Source organism: Thermobia domestica, chromosome 9, assembly GCF_964235325.1.
Source record: "Thermobia domestica chromosome 9, izTheDome1.hap1.1, whole genome shotgun sequence".
Lineage (NCBI taxonomy): Eukaryota > Metazoa > Arthropoda > Insecta > Zygentoma > Lepismatidae > Thermobia > Thermobia domestica.
This window is the reverse complement of record NC_137462.1, coordinates 212,411,524-212,425,768: the sequence shown is the minus strand read 5'-3', so window position 1 is coordinate 212,425,768 and position 14,245 is coordinate 212,411,524.

Below are 14,245 nucleotides of genomic sequence, written 5' to 3'. Positions count from 1 at the left end.
TTGCTATCTTCTGAGAAGTCGAACGGGTTGTAATAATTTTATATGAATTTGACCTCTATAACTTACATAAAATGTAAGCCCGTTTCCAGACATCTTTAAGATAAATATTTAAAAAAAATGTACTTAAAATTTAAATACAAATACAATTATGCAACAATAAAACTGGCAATCCATAATAAACATCAAATTTTACATGTCTAGCTAAATATATGCCACACTTCTTTTCACTCGGTTTGAGTTAATATAAAATCTATTTTCATGAAACAGTGTGTGATAAAAATGGCATAGGATCTGGGACAAGAAATCTTATAACAATGTGACATTATTTGTCAACTCAACGAGAGGGAGTTTGAGCCAAAAATACATTCATAAAAAGTTTACGTTATAAAACAATAGTTTCTATTATTGTTCAGTTTATAGGCGAGCAAAATCATTGTTTTGTGAGTGCTGCTGCCAAGTGACGCTCTGCAAGTTGCTGTTCTTGAGGCTTCGTTGTAAACAATTACTCCGTTATTGCCTCTGCACTTCCATCAGACGGAGTGAGAATCTTTGTACTCCCAGACTGTTCTCTTGATTGGCAGGATTACGTCGATTGTCTTCCGTTCACTTGAGAAGAGATCTATCTTAAACAGTTACTTTTAGTTATCTATTCTCAACAAATTCATACGAAATATTATACTTACCTGATGTAACGGTATATATATATATATATATATAAGGTGGCTCTATTACAATAACGGTGGATCTGACCTTTACCAAATAAAATGGTAAAGTGTTACGGTAAAGTCATGGGCCAAATTACGATGAATTCAATTATATAGATAATTATTATAATTATCATAGATAATTATTTCGTTGTTGAATTATAGGTACTTTTCAGTGGAAAAAATAATAAAATTTGAAAGTCCTAAATCAAGGTAAAGTAGATCAACGTAAAGGAAAAAAAGTATAAAATTTTCCATATAATTAAGCCACATAATTGTGAGAAAAATAGACATAAAATTTGTACTATAAGTTTAAATACATGGCAATTTTAAGTTTGTACAGTACGCTTGATTTCCTTGTGCTCTGAACGCTAAACACAAGCTTCAGCATTTATTATAATAAAAAGCAGTGGATATATAATGCGAAGCACTGTATTTTTTCTCAATTTGTCAACTAATATCGATCGTTTTCGATTTTTTTTTTACAAATCAACCCACTACCAGTTTCCCATACGTAGAAAGTGTCCCGCCCTTTAGAGATTAAAAAAAAATGCTAGGACAAGTTGTGTATATTTTTAGCTCCCTAAATCGAAGTCGAGTTTCGTGTCGAGCCGATTTTTATAAATATCTTCCTCGTTCAGCTCGTTTTGAAATCATGAAGTGATTATACTGGAAAGTGAGAGCCATGATATATGTAAGCAGTAATGTAGAATACTTTTAGGGTGCTTACGACAGAAGTGCATCTTTGGTATTTTAGTGCATCTCGAGGGGTACTTTTAGTGTATCTTGTCTCGTCTCGATAGCGAGACGAGGATATATTTTTATAACGAGACAGCCTCAAATGCCATGAACACCGGCGTCATTAACTTGTTCCGCTACAAACGAATTTCAAGTTGTTTTTTTTCTTTGCATTGTTTTGTGCCGTTTTGTGCGCCTATTCCCACGTTCAGTGCGTCACCGCAAGTGGGTCAAAATAAGCCTACAAATATGGCGGAACAAGTTAATGCTGTTCCACCACCACCAAATTTTGAGGTCGTTTCCCTCACATTGTTTTGTGCGTGCTTTGTACGCCTATTTCCACGTTATGTGCGTCATCGGAAGTGGATCAAAATGGGCCTCCAAGGTGAAAAGATAATGACCCACTGTTCTGCCACCAACAAATTTCAAGGTGGTTTCGTTCACATCGTTTTGTACGTGTTTTGTGACGTTATGTGCATTTATTTCCTCGTTTTATTGCATCATCGAAAGTGGGTCAAAATGGGCCTCCAAGGAAGGACGAAAGTGACCCATTGTTCCAACATCAACGAATTTCGAGGTGGTTTCTTTTGCATTGTTTTGTGGGTGTTTTGTACCGTTTTGTGCGCCTATTTCTATGTTTCGTGCGTCGCCGGAAGTAGGTCAAAATGGGCCTCCAAGATGGGACGAAAATGACCCATTGTTACGCCACTATCGAATTTCGAGATCGTATCTTTCGCATCGTTTAGTGTCTATTTTTTGCTCCTATTTCCACGTTTTGTGCGTCAACGGAAGTGGGTCAAGATTGGCCTACAAATATGGCGGAACAAGCTAATCCTTTTCCATCAGGAACGATTTCGAAGTCGTTGCCTTCACATCGTTTTGTGTTTATTTTCTACCGTTTTGTAAGCCTATTCCCAAGGTTTGTAAATAAATGGTAGTGGGTCAAAATGGAGCTGCAATGTGGGAAGAAAATAACCCACTGTCCTACCAGTATCGAATTTCGAGGTCGTTTCTTTCACATGGTTAAGTGCCTGCTTCGTACAGTTTCTGCGCATATTTTCACGTTTTCTGCGTCATCGGAAGTGGGTCAAAGAGGCTCTACAAAGATGTCAGAAAATACATTTTCATCCCACTTTCAAGGTCATTTAGACCCACTTCAACTGACGCACAAAGCGACACAAATCACACACAAAACAATGTGAAGGAAACCACCTCGACATTCGATGGTGACGGAACAGCATTAACTTATTCCGCTATACTTGTAGGCCATTTTGACCCATTATCGTTGACGCACAAAACGGAAATACGCGCATAAAACGGTACAAAACAGGTACTAAACGATGTGAAAGAAACGACGTAGAAATTCGATAGTGGCGAAACAGTGGATCATTTTCGTCACACCTTGGAGGCCAATTTTGACCCATTTCGGTTGACGCACAAAACGTGGAAATGGAGGCACGAAACGGATGGCACTAGTCGATGCGAAAGGAACGACCTCGAAATTTGGTAATGGAGGAGCAATAAGTCATTTTCCTCCCACCTTCGAGGGCCATTTTAACCCTCTTCCAGTGACGCACAAAACGTCGAAATAGGCGTACAAAAGGGTATAAAACGGGCATTGAGAGATGTGAAACTAACGACCTCGAAATTTGATAGTGGCGGAACTCTTGGTCATTTTCATCCTACTTTTGAAGTCTATTTTGGCCCACTTTGGATGATGCACAAAACATAGAAATAGGCGCACAAAACGTCACAAAACACGCACAAAACGATGTGAAGGGAATGACCTCAAAATTCGTTGGTGGCGGAAGAGCCTTAAATTGTTCCGTCAATTTGTAGGCCCATTTTGATACTCTTCCGATGAGGCATAAAACTTTGGAATAGACGTAAAAAACGGCACAAAACATGCACAAAACGATGCAAAAGAAACCACCTTGTAATGCGTTGGTGGTGGTAGTTGGTCATTTTCGTCCCATCTTGGAGACCCATTTTGATTCACTTCCGATGACGCACAAAACACACACAAAACAATGTGAAAAAAGAAACAACCTCGAAATTTGTTGGTGGCGGAACAGCATTAACTTGTTCCGCCATACTTGTAGGCCCATTTTGGCCCACTTCCGATGACGCACAAAATGTGGGAATAGGCGCACAAAACGGTAGAAATCATTCACAAAACGATGAAAAACAAACCACCTCGAATTCGTTGGTAGCGGCACAAGTTAATTACGCCATGAGCACCACTATAAGTATATAATGTAGTTCTTACCATCAAGGCTGAGAACTTTACGGTCCAATTTTTTTAAGCAAAAGCAGAAGCCCAACCGGGAAAGTGATGTCAACCGGCTCGGCACAGTTGAACTGAGCGAACAGCTTGAGCTGGCTCGGTTGAGATGAGCCATCGACTGGGCTTAATTAAGCCGATGGATTGAGCCGGCTCGGTAGGGACGAGTCATCGACTCGGATAATTGGAGCCGATGGCTCGAGCCAGCTCCATTGAAACGAGTCCATCGGCGACGACCGAGATCGACAATCAACTAATTTTTAGTATTCAGACACAAACTGCCTATATTTCATGTTTACACACGATGTTATAATAATAATTAGTTATAGTAGTAGTAGTTGGATCATTGATAATTATATTATCTATGTAGGATACTTGAAGAGAGTAGGATACTTGGAACTACACAAAGGATTTAGATCGAATTAGCTCGTTTTGGCTCGACTCGACTTGAAACTCGATGCGAATTCGAGTCGAGTTGGGGAAAATTTTCGGGACGAGTTCTTGAGTCGAGCTCAAAGATGTCTGCTTCGAATCGAGACGAGTTTTAAAGAAAACTCGCTCGTGCTTATCCCTATACAGGAATAGACCCGGTCGGTACCGGAAGGAGTCTTTATGCAAGTAAAATTGTGAGTAGATGACGCACGAAACATTTCTCCATTCTAAGATCAATCTGTCTGGTTCAGAGCACGTTGTCCAATGAACACCATATATTAATCTCAATATTGCTCTGTATGTAATATATTATTTCATTATATACTGTAAATACAAAGAAATAAAAACACTCATCCCGCATGAATCAGAAAATGCTTGAAAGTAAACGAAAATATCAAATCTAACTGCTGCTGGAACAACTGCTGGAAATAAGTTTGTATATCATTTTCTCCATTGACAGACCTCGAATTCTCCTTATTCCAACATCTTTTCTTTTTAGGGAAGAGAAGATCTTGCTTGTCACACTGAGTATGCATTGGAATTGAAATGGAAACATTTAAAAAAGTTTCAGTTTGACCGGGATTTGAACCCGGTTCTACCGAATAGGGGTTCAATGCGCTAACCATTCACCTAACGCGCCACTTCATCTTCCACCCAAACTAATGTGAGTGTCACAATGCCTTACTCGAGATTTCCTTGTTTAACTCAAAAACAAGTTATATAACATTCCTCAATGAGGAAAATATCACGAAACGTTCTTTAAGTTGCGTCATCGGTTTCCGGGATGGTCCCGATTTACATTACAATTCTTCTTTACCATAACTTCTAATTTCCAAAGAAGAAAAGACGACTTATTTTCACATACTTTGAATTGTATCAACACGTGTAGAAATAGACAGTTCTATGTTTATTTTCCATAACTAGGCCTATTAGTTTATTTTCTTATATGAGGAATCTGTGAGTCAGTGGCACTAGCCGACTAATCTCGGGCGTTCGGCTTCTGATCATCAGGCGCAATCCATTAGGGGTTCGAATTCCTCTGAAGAGCAAGGTCGTAGTTTTAATTGTCCTCGGTAGTTCTGTGTTTGTGGGACTTCATATTGACAGGCGAAGTTTAAAGACCTATTTTAAAAAGAGCAGAACTGCAGTAACGTCATATTTATTAGGTATATTGAATACAGCTGTATGAAGTTACTCAACATCCGATTACTAGGCCCTAAAGAGTTGCTGGAACCCTTCCCAAATTTCCTAAGATAGAAGTCCCTTAAGACGATAATCTATTAATGGTATTATTTGCCTGTTTTGATTTGGCGCCTCTTCAGATTTTGCCCCCCCCCCCAGCAAAAGATTTCTAGCCCTCTTGACAGGAATGTGTAACGTACAGTTACAAAAGAGAAAAGATTCAGAGAAAAATAATTCATGAATTTTTGGTATTTTTGATATTAAAGATTTTTTGTGATATTTTTCAACAGAGGAGTGACCAAGGCCCTGCAGGCTGAAGACAGCTCTCGCCATTCTGGTTTAAATTACCTTGTAACCTCCCTCACACAATCTAATCCAAGTGGTACTCCCATTCCTGAACAAGGTTGATCTAAACCTGCTCCTCAGAAATAGGAATACAACCAGAAATCAGAAACGGGAAATGAGGCCACAAGCCGACCCTAGTGCACATCATTACTACTTTCCCCCCAAAATAAAAACTAGTATTCCTTTAACTGAAATCTAATAACACATTTATTATATTGCTTCTATACACACAAACTTTTATTGAACCAAATAATAATGTTATCTTGTTCAAGTGGTGATACCTCAATATATATTGCGAAGGAATAGGGGGGAGATAATGAATGTGCATCAAACAAAATTCAATAAGAATCTAACACTACAAAGATTAATACCAGTAACACGTCATTTAACTAACCGCGTACTACCTATGTTAGTAACTAGGTACTAACAGAGCTCTTAATAGCAAAAGACAGAAAGGGAAAAAAGGCAATGTATTTCTTATCGGGAGTATCACACATACACGCACACACTCCTCTATTCAAATAAGTCTACAAACCAGTCTCAAAAACAACATAACATTGAACCAACACAACAAAATAAAAATTAGAAAAAATGGAACAAATACATAAATTAAAAGGTAACACTTACCAAAGCTCACACACTCAGACACTCACTCTGCTCGACAAATTCCCTCATGCTTTCGCTTACTAACCGAACTCAGAAAAAAGAGAACAAAATACGAATCGCAAAATAACAGTGGCGGCTGGTACTATATGTTGCATGGTTGTGCAACCGGATATTTCTTTAATACTGAAGATATTTTTAAGTATTAAAGTAGTGTATCAGTAAAAAATAAACCTTTGCTCTTGAGCGTTAAACAGTATTGATGCATTTCTTAAAAAATAATTTTAAAAAACTGAAAGAAAGAGAGTGATATACAAATCCAGTGGCAGCAAGCGTTGCCACTGGAAGCAGTAACATTGAGCATATGGCAGCGAGCTCCTATCTCTTAACATGAGGAAGTGGATTTATTCTTGCATCACTGTTATCCTCCCGTATTACGCGCTTCCAGTTGCCATTTCGTTGCAACTGGTATATACTCAGCTTCTGTAGTAGTTACGAATTCCTCCGTTTGGCAGCGCTTGACTCAATTGATAGGTTGAGTTAGATATAGACGCTTGGAAGAAAGAAGTTAGTCACCAAACAGAAACTCGCAAAAAGCAAATACGCGACTGGTAGTAGCAGGGGCGGATCCAAGCTGAATATTTGGGGGAGGGCAGTCGTTCGAAGTCAATAGATTTTATTTTACATTTATAATACAAAGGTAAAAATTCTTGGGATAGATTTTATTTTTAAAATAAAAAAATATCCTATTCTGGCGGGGGAAGGGGGGCGATCGAGACTCGAAGAAGAGAATGTCTTACCACTGGTCTAATTCCTAGCTGTGTGTCGCTTGTGCACATGATCCCGTGTTCAATTTCCGGCGGAGAGCATAAAAAATTAATCTCAAATTATTCACTTTCAATACTCATTTGTCTTCTTTAGCCTAAATTGCTGGAATGTTAAACTATTGTTTTTTTTTTCATTTTCGAAGGAAAAAAATCTTCTATTTCATGCTACTTTATAATAGAACAGCAGACAAAAATACGTAGTTACTGAAAATGAACTCTTTGTCCCTTATATTCATACAAAGAAATGCTAACAAAATGCATATTGTCGGAGGAGAGAGGTGTTTCTGTACCTTAAAGAAAATAAAGCGGAAAATAGAGAACATTTCACGCTTACAGCCTGAATCCTTGAAATTTAAATCCTAGTGTTAATAAAAATGTCACACGTGCCTTCTAATGGTTTATCTGTGAATTCCTAAACTCATTGTGTTTCCTCATGACCAACTCGCTCCTTTTGACTTCTGCTGGTCTTTGGACCTTTGAAATTCCTTTCACTATTGACGCCATTTTCATCGCAGTTTCCGTGTGGATCTCTAGCACTCTTGTCCACGATATGTAAAGGGAACTTCTAGAAATATTATTATTTTTTCTTAAGTTTGTTTTCCTTACAGTTTTCCTATAACTATTTGCTTCCAATAGTTATGTTCTTACAATTTCAATCTTACACACAATCTTACAGTTAGACATAATACAGAAAATTATTGACTGGGACATGTTCCCCTGTCCCATCTCTAACGACGCACACATATAAATGCACACATATAAAAACGATAACTGAAAATGCTATTGTCATCCATTACTTTGTATTTCATCCCTAAAACGATTTGCGTTTGGGTGACTGTTTTCATTATTCAAAATGCTCTTTTTAATGATGGCAATGTTGCACAACAATTTTGCGCAATTTCCAGTTTTGTTGCCTGGTCATTAAGGCTTATCTGTGTCAACATATAACGGAGTGAAAGTTTGCGGAATTTCAGTACACCCGATCGAATTTTCCACATAGGTAAGGTTTGGGCATGAGATGGTTTTTATCATTTGACTTTGAGAGTACAACTTAGGGGAGAGGTGGACATATATAAATATACATAAAAATGAAAGTGACTACGTGTGTGACTTAGTAACTCTTGAACCACCAGACCGATCTCAATCAAATTTTCAACATAGATGAGGTTCGGGTCTGGATAGTTTTTATGATTTCAATTTGACGGTGCAACTTAGGGAAGGAGGAGATATTTAAAAATGATCGAAAATGACCGATATTAGTGTCGAATCCATAGATTTTAGGGTCGCTGGGATGAACAGTGACACTTCCTATGCCGTTTAAATCCAAATTTAGCCCTTTATGTCCAAAATGAAATATATTCTTTCCGTGAGTGCGAAGAACGGGTATTCTGCGCATGGTCATGGAATAATGAGCTACGAGATTGTCCAAAACTAATTTGCATAGTCTGAAATCAAACCAAGGTTCTGAGCGCTCTAGCACTTATTGTTTAAATTCCTTCAACCGGGGCACTTATCTCCATGGTCTTCTAAAGAATTTTATTCAGTATCCTACTTAATCCAACTCGGCAGGAACCCGAACACAGAAATTTCGAGGACAGTTAGAAATATCCTTGCTCTTCAGTAGAACTCGACCTACGATGGGTTACGATTCGATATCCAAAGCCGAACTCCGAGAGAACTGATTCAATTCCTCCTTATTTAGACTTAGGGATATCCACTTTGTGGCTGATTTTTGAAGTCGTAATCAGTTTGTTTGTTTGCTTGAGAACTTCGAACGGTAACGTAAAATGTTCACGTTCCCTCTTTCGAAAAACTCCTAGCCTGGGGCCCGATCTTCAGTTTTTGTATCTGTATGGCATGTTTGCAGGGCTCTACTCCACTTCGTATTCTTTTAGTTTTACCCTTATAAGAAGGCTGAGCACAGAATACAAAATTGAACACTAAGAACAAGTTACATGCTTGGTTCTCCACACAGTTCTATATTTTCCCATTATATACATCACAAGTAAGGTTTATGAAACATAGGAGGAAAGATGGCGTTGTGACTTCATTAGTAACCTAGTGTAAGTCGTGTATACAAATAAATTAAATTGAAATCAACGTCTAAAATGTATAAAATAACAGGACTATCTCTGCGACATTTAGAATAACACTTGTGAGCTTACTATTTGTTACATATTTTTTGCATGTTCAAGGAAAAGACAATTTATTATTTTTTTAATTTTAGGTTGTTGTGAACATACCTGAAAAATATACCACAGTATTGACTTTTTTTATTCAATATGCTTGCTTTTTAATAAAAGAAATTTGATACTAATCCAAGCGTTTTAATCTACTGCGCGAAGTGGGAAATTGCTTTCTCATGCCGAAGAAGAGAGCAAGCGATGTGTGGCAATAAGCGATGATTTTCCCCTGAAGAAACTAACATAGAACACGGATTTTACAACAGTCCAGAATATGGGAAAAATACTATTTCTTCTTCTTGATTGCTTAGATTATACTATTACTATCTTCTTGGAAATCCAATTCCTCAGAACTGAAGTGATGTTTTCTCTTAGTACAATGTGTTCTATCGTCTTTAAAACATTTTACCTATCATTTTACGGTGAATGCACCGCTACATGTTATTGCTGAATGTGACGAGGAAAGTAAGACGCAGATCTCGACTAAATTTCTATGATAGCTTTCCGAATTTGAGGCTTTTAATTTATTTCCTCTCAAATTTAGAAGTAATGTTTCATGAATATTTTACATACTCCTCTTCAGATTTAAGTGCCCCCTTTTAGTGCTCATCTTTCATATCTATACGCTACGTGAAATATGTCTTGGATAAAGTCTAGAGGTTGTTTGGATTCCACTTTGAATGTCAAACTTTTGAAACAGAAAATGTCAATGTGCAGCCTACTAGTTCTCTTCTTTAAGTTTATAAACGTAAAAAGTACATACGAGCACGAAGCAAAGTTCCAAAATTGCCTTAAAGATATGCTGATGTAAGTTTCAGGTTGATGAAACCCTTTTCTCCTATTGGTGGTAGTAGGTAAGTCATGAGAGGAAGTGATACTTTTATGTGGTAATTGGCACGCTCATGTCGCAGTCTCATTAAATCTGAATTTGGTTGTTGATGAGTTTACAGAGGGAACTGACATAAGTTTGACTTGAAGGTTCTAGGCGTCCTATGACTTTGATGATGGCGTACTTAGAGCAATGTAGTTGACTCCGAAAGTTACGCGACTGATGCTGAATGATTTCTCGAGAGACATGATATTGAAATCTTGAAGCAGTTGTGCAATGCTTGTCTCTCTGCTGTAGCCTGAAATGATGCGGGACTTGCGGAAGAGGAGCTTGGTAGATGCTGGAGCGCATTTACATGCTGTATGTACAGATGCAAGTTGAAACCTGATTATCAGCTTATAAATACGCATTTTAGCGCTGAATTAGAGCTGACTGGGTCTTACAAGTTAGAAGACTCTCTGTGCTTTCTGTGCTGTGCTGCACAGCTGTTTTCATTGTTGTTGGATTGACGTTCAAGCACACCTTTTTAACATCAATACGATGTGAGACATTAACCTGGAAGTAAACATGGAATTTGAACCACTGTAATACCTTCACATTTTTGAAAGCTTTCCCATGAAAATAAAAACGGATCCCCGTGCACCAAAAGCAAGTATTGTAGCCACTAGATTAACAGTAAGAGCTCACAGGTGATCTTGAAAATTAAATTTCTTGTCGAGATAGTAATAGTTAACGAATACCGAGTTGAAGTTGAAGTATAATGATATCAAAAGTGATATTTATCAGAATATGACGTAGTCGTATGAAATGCATCAGTTAGGTTTTGTTGGCGTTTAGCTCCTGTACCACTTTATACAGGATTAGATCGAGATGTCGTTGAGGCGAGAATTGTGTATAGTGAAAATTTTGGTGCGAAGAGTAAATGGTGATATCTTGAGTAAAGTTGCTACCAGCATAATTTTGGATCAACAATTTTGAATCATTTACACTGTGTCAGAATTGAACGCTATCCATTTCACATATAATAAACGTGGTGAGGACAAAGAGCATATCTTTAATTGAACATCACATCTGGTTTGAAGGGTTGTAACGTTGATCTCCGTACAGTTAACAAGTGTATCCTAGTGGATGTTTCAGACGACACACATGACATGAACTGGTCCTAGATCTTTCAGAGTTATAATGGAATTGAGCTGAATACAGTAAATCAATGTAAATATTCTTTCAACGTAAATATTCTTTGAATCAATATTGATCAATGTAAATATTCGTTCAACGTTTTTATATCTAGATACTGATTTCATGGAATCTTTCAGTTTTACGTCCTACAGTTATGCCGGCTAGACTAAAGAAGACGGTGATGAAAAATGAATGCAATAGTAGAATGAATAAAGTGGGAGGAAATGGGAGGAAACTCACGAACACGGTGTTTGTCTACCACAAAGCTCATTTGGCGCGAGCTGGGATCGAACCAGTGACCTAACGCACCAGAGGTGAACACTCTACCACTGAGCCACCGTGCCCCATATTAATTTCAGGTTGAACACATTTAACTTCATATAAATTGAATATTTCAAGAATGTACCGGATTTGTATTACACAAATTGAAATATTTGATTCGATGAGAATTAATAATTTCAAGAACTGGAAGAAATCGAGTTTAGAAAAATGAACAACAGAAGTTTCGTGTCCTATGACAGACATATGCAGCCTTTTCTTTCGATATTGCTTCATCCCGTTCTTGTTTGCTTTCGCCAAATCTACATCTACATCTATATCTTTTTCTTAACAAAAATGCACTCCTTTCTGTACCAGATGAATTGTTTTCCAGACGAAACTCATGACTTCCACAAAAAGGTATGCTGATTTTGATCTATCGAAGGCAAAACCACGCATAATTCTGTAGGAAAGAAGTCAGCTTACGTCAAGAATCAATCGACGAGCAATTCTGCGAAGTAGCTTATGGTAGCGTAATATATTGGGCCATCTTCATATAGAAATGAGCTTAAGAAGGAAACATGAAAACGCTCAAATAAATATTAGGGTTAGAAAAGTATAGAAATGAAGAAATCCGCTGTAGAATTGCATTAAGTAACTAAAGTACGTAAATTAAGATTTGAAGAAAAGAAAATACGAGAAAAAATGGATATCAGAATAGTTCACTCAGAAGTAACTGAAAGAAAACTAAACGAACAGGGATATCTTTAAGTTGTTTTCTTTTTACATGTATATTATTATATATACTTGGTTACAACCAAAGACGAACAATTAGGAAATTTTAAATTTAAAAATTAGTGGACGTGAAAATGTATGAAAACCTTTTCTGTACAAAAAGTTGAAATACTGTAAAAATAGGATCATTCTGAGGGAGATAAAATAAACGGATTGTTTAATATCGTAAATTATCTAATGAGCACTATCTAGTATTCTATTTACAATTGTAATAAATACTATTATAATCCATCCACATTACGTTACAAAAATAACATAAACCATTAAAATTATGATTGTATAATTATAATTTTTTAAAAGTGATTTTACATTTGAAATTTACAAATTACAGTAACAGATAGAAATAGTACGGCCAAGTTTGGCTCCAATTTCATCTCCCCATGAATTTGCCAGAACGTGATTGCAGTCGATAGCTTCCGATGCGTAGAACACCCCTATGAAAAAAACAGAGTGGACAGATGCACCGTTGCTGAGATATTGCGTCCTAGAGATGTGGGATGCCACGAAATGGCGCCAGCATCGAGGTTAAGATCGAGGTGGCAGTTTAGTTTATGAAACTCAATCAGAAACATCCTCCTCATCAGAAGCATTTTCAGTGTGAAGAGAAATGGACAATCGATGACCGGGCACAATAAACTCATGGTTGTGGTCGTAAGAGAAGTACCAAATAATGGTGGCCACGTGTGAACAACACCCTACAATTAGTTGAGAGAATAAAAGATAGAAATAAGAGCTTAATCAACGAGTTTAATATGATACGGAGTTATGTCTGTGACCACTATAACGTGTTAGCTTCACACTTTATGCAAATACCCTGCCTGGGGCGTGAAGAGGCGATCTCGCACCTGTGCCTCGATACTGCCACCATATCGTGGCATCTCACATCTTTAGAACGCGATATCGCAGAAACGGTGCATCTGACCACTCTGGTTCCTTCACAGGCGTGTTCTACGCATCGCCTGCATTCAAGCTCGGGAAAATTCATGGGGAGATGAAATTGGGTCTCCAGGATAATTCTTTGTTCAAATAGTTCATTCAGATGACATAACACAAATATCCTCAGGCACAAACAAGTTAGGTGCACTGGACAACGGAACAATCCCATGTGACCATTCATCTCGTAAGGCATTTGAAAATTTTTGATTTTACAAATTACGTCTCATTTGTGGCGTAATTGTTTCAGAGGCATGAGTCATATACGAGTATTTTGCTAATAAAACAGACCGTCGAGAGACCTAAGTCACATTGACCTATCATGTACAGACAGGGACAAAAAGTGAAACATCACTATTATTCTGCCTGGTTTTTCTGGAAATGTGTATACATTACTGAAATATTAATTGTAAAAAGCTAGCAAGTAAAGTTACTTCAAATAGATGAGTTCTTTTGCTTTATTGCTTTTCTTGTTTTTGGTAGGCATCGAACCAAATAAAGAGATGTCCACTTTGTATGTCGCCGATATTTTTTGTATATCAGCCAAAATAATATGGTCATTCCTCGACCTGGGAAATAAACTCATCTGGCTATCACAAGATTCACTTTTATCATTCTACTTATTTCTAAACATTACTCAATGAATATCATAACCTAATTACTTCATTGATTATCACAAACTTATAGGAATCAATATTCATTGTTCAATTCAGTTCGTCCGTTTAGTTACTCATGAAAATCAATGTCTTATTCAGTACTTATAGTTAAATCTCTTTATTATTCTCGTCTAATCTCGTAATTATTTTTTCTCTTTTCAGGTAAGTAATTGTCTACATCTAGGATTCATTGTCAAATTATATAAGTCTACAGCACGTAAGTACCTGCTTACGATTCGCATTTATTTTTGTTATGAAATAGTGAAATTAATGTAAGAGTTAAATAATATTTTCATT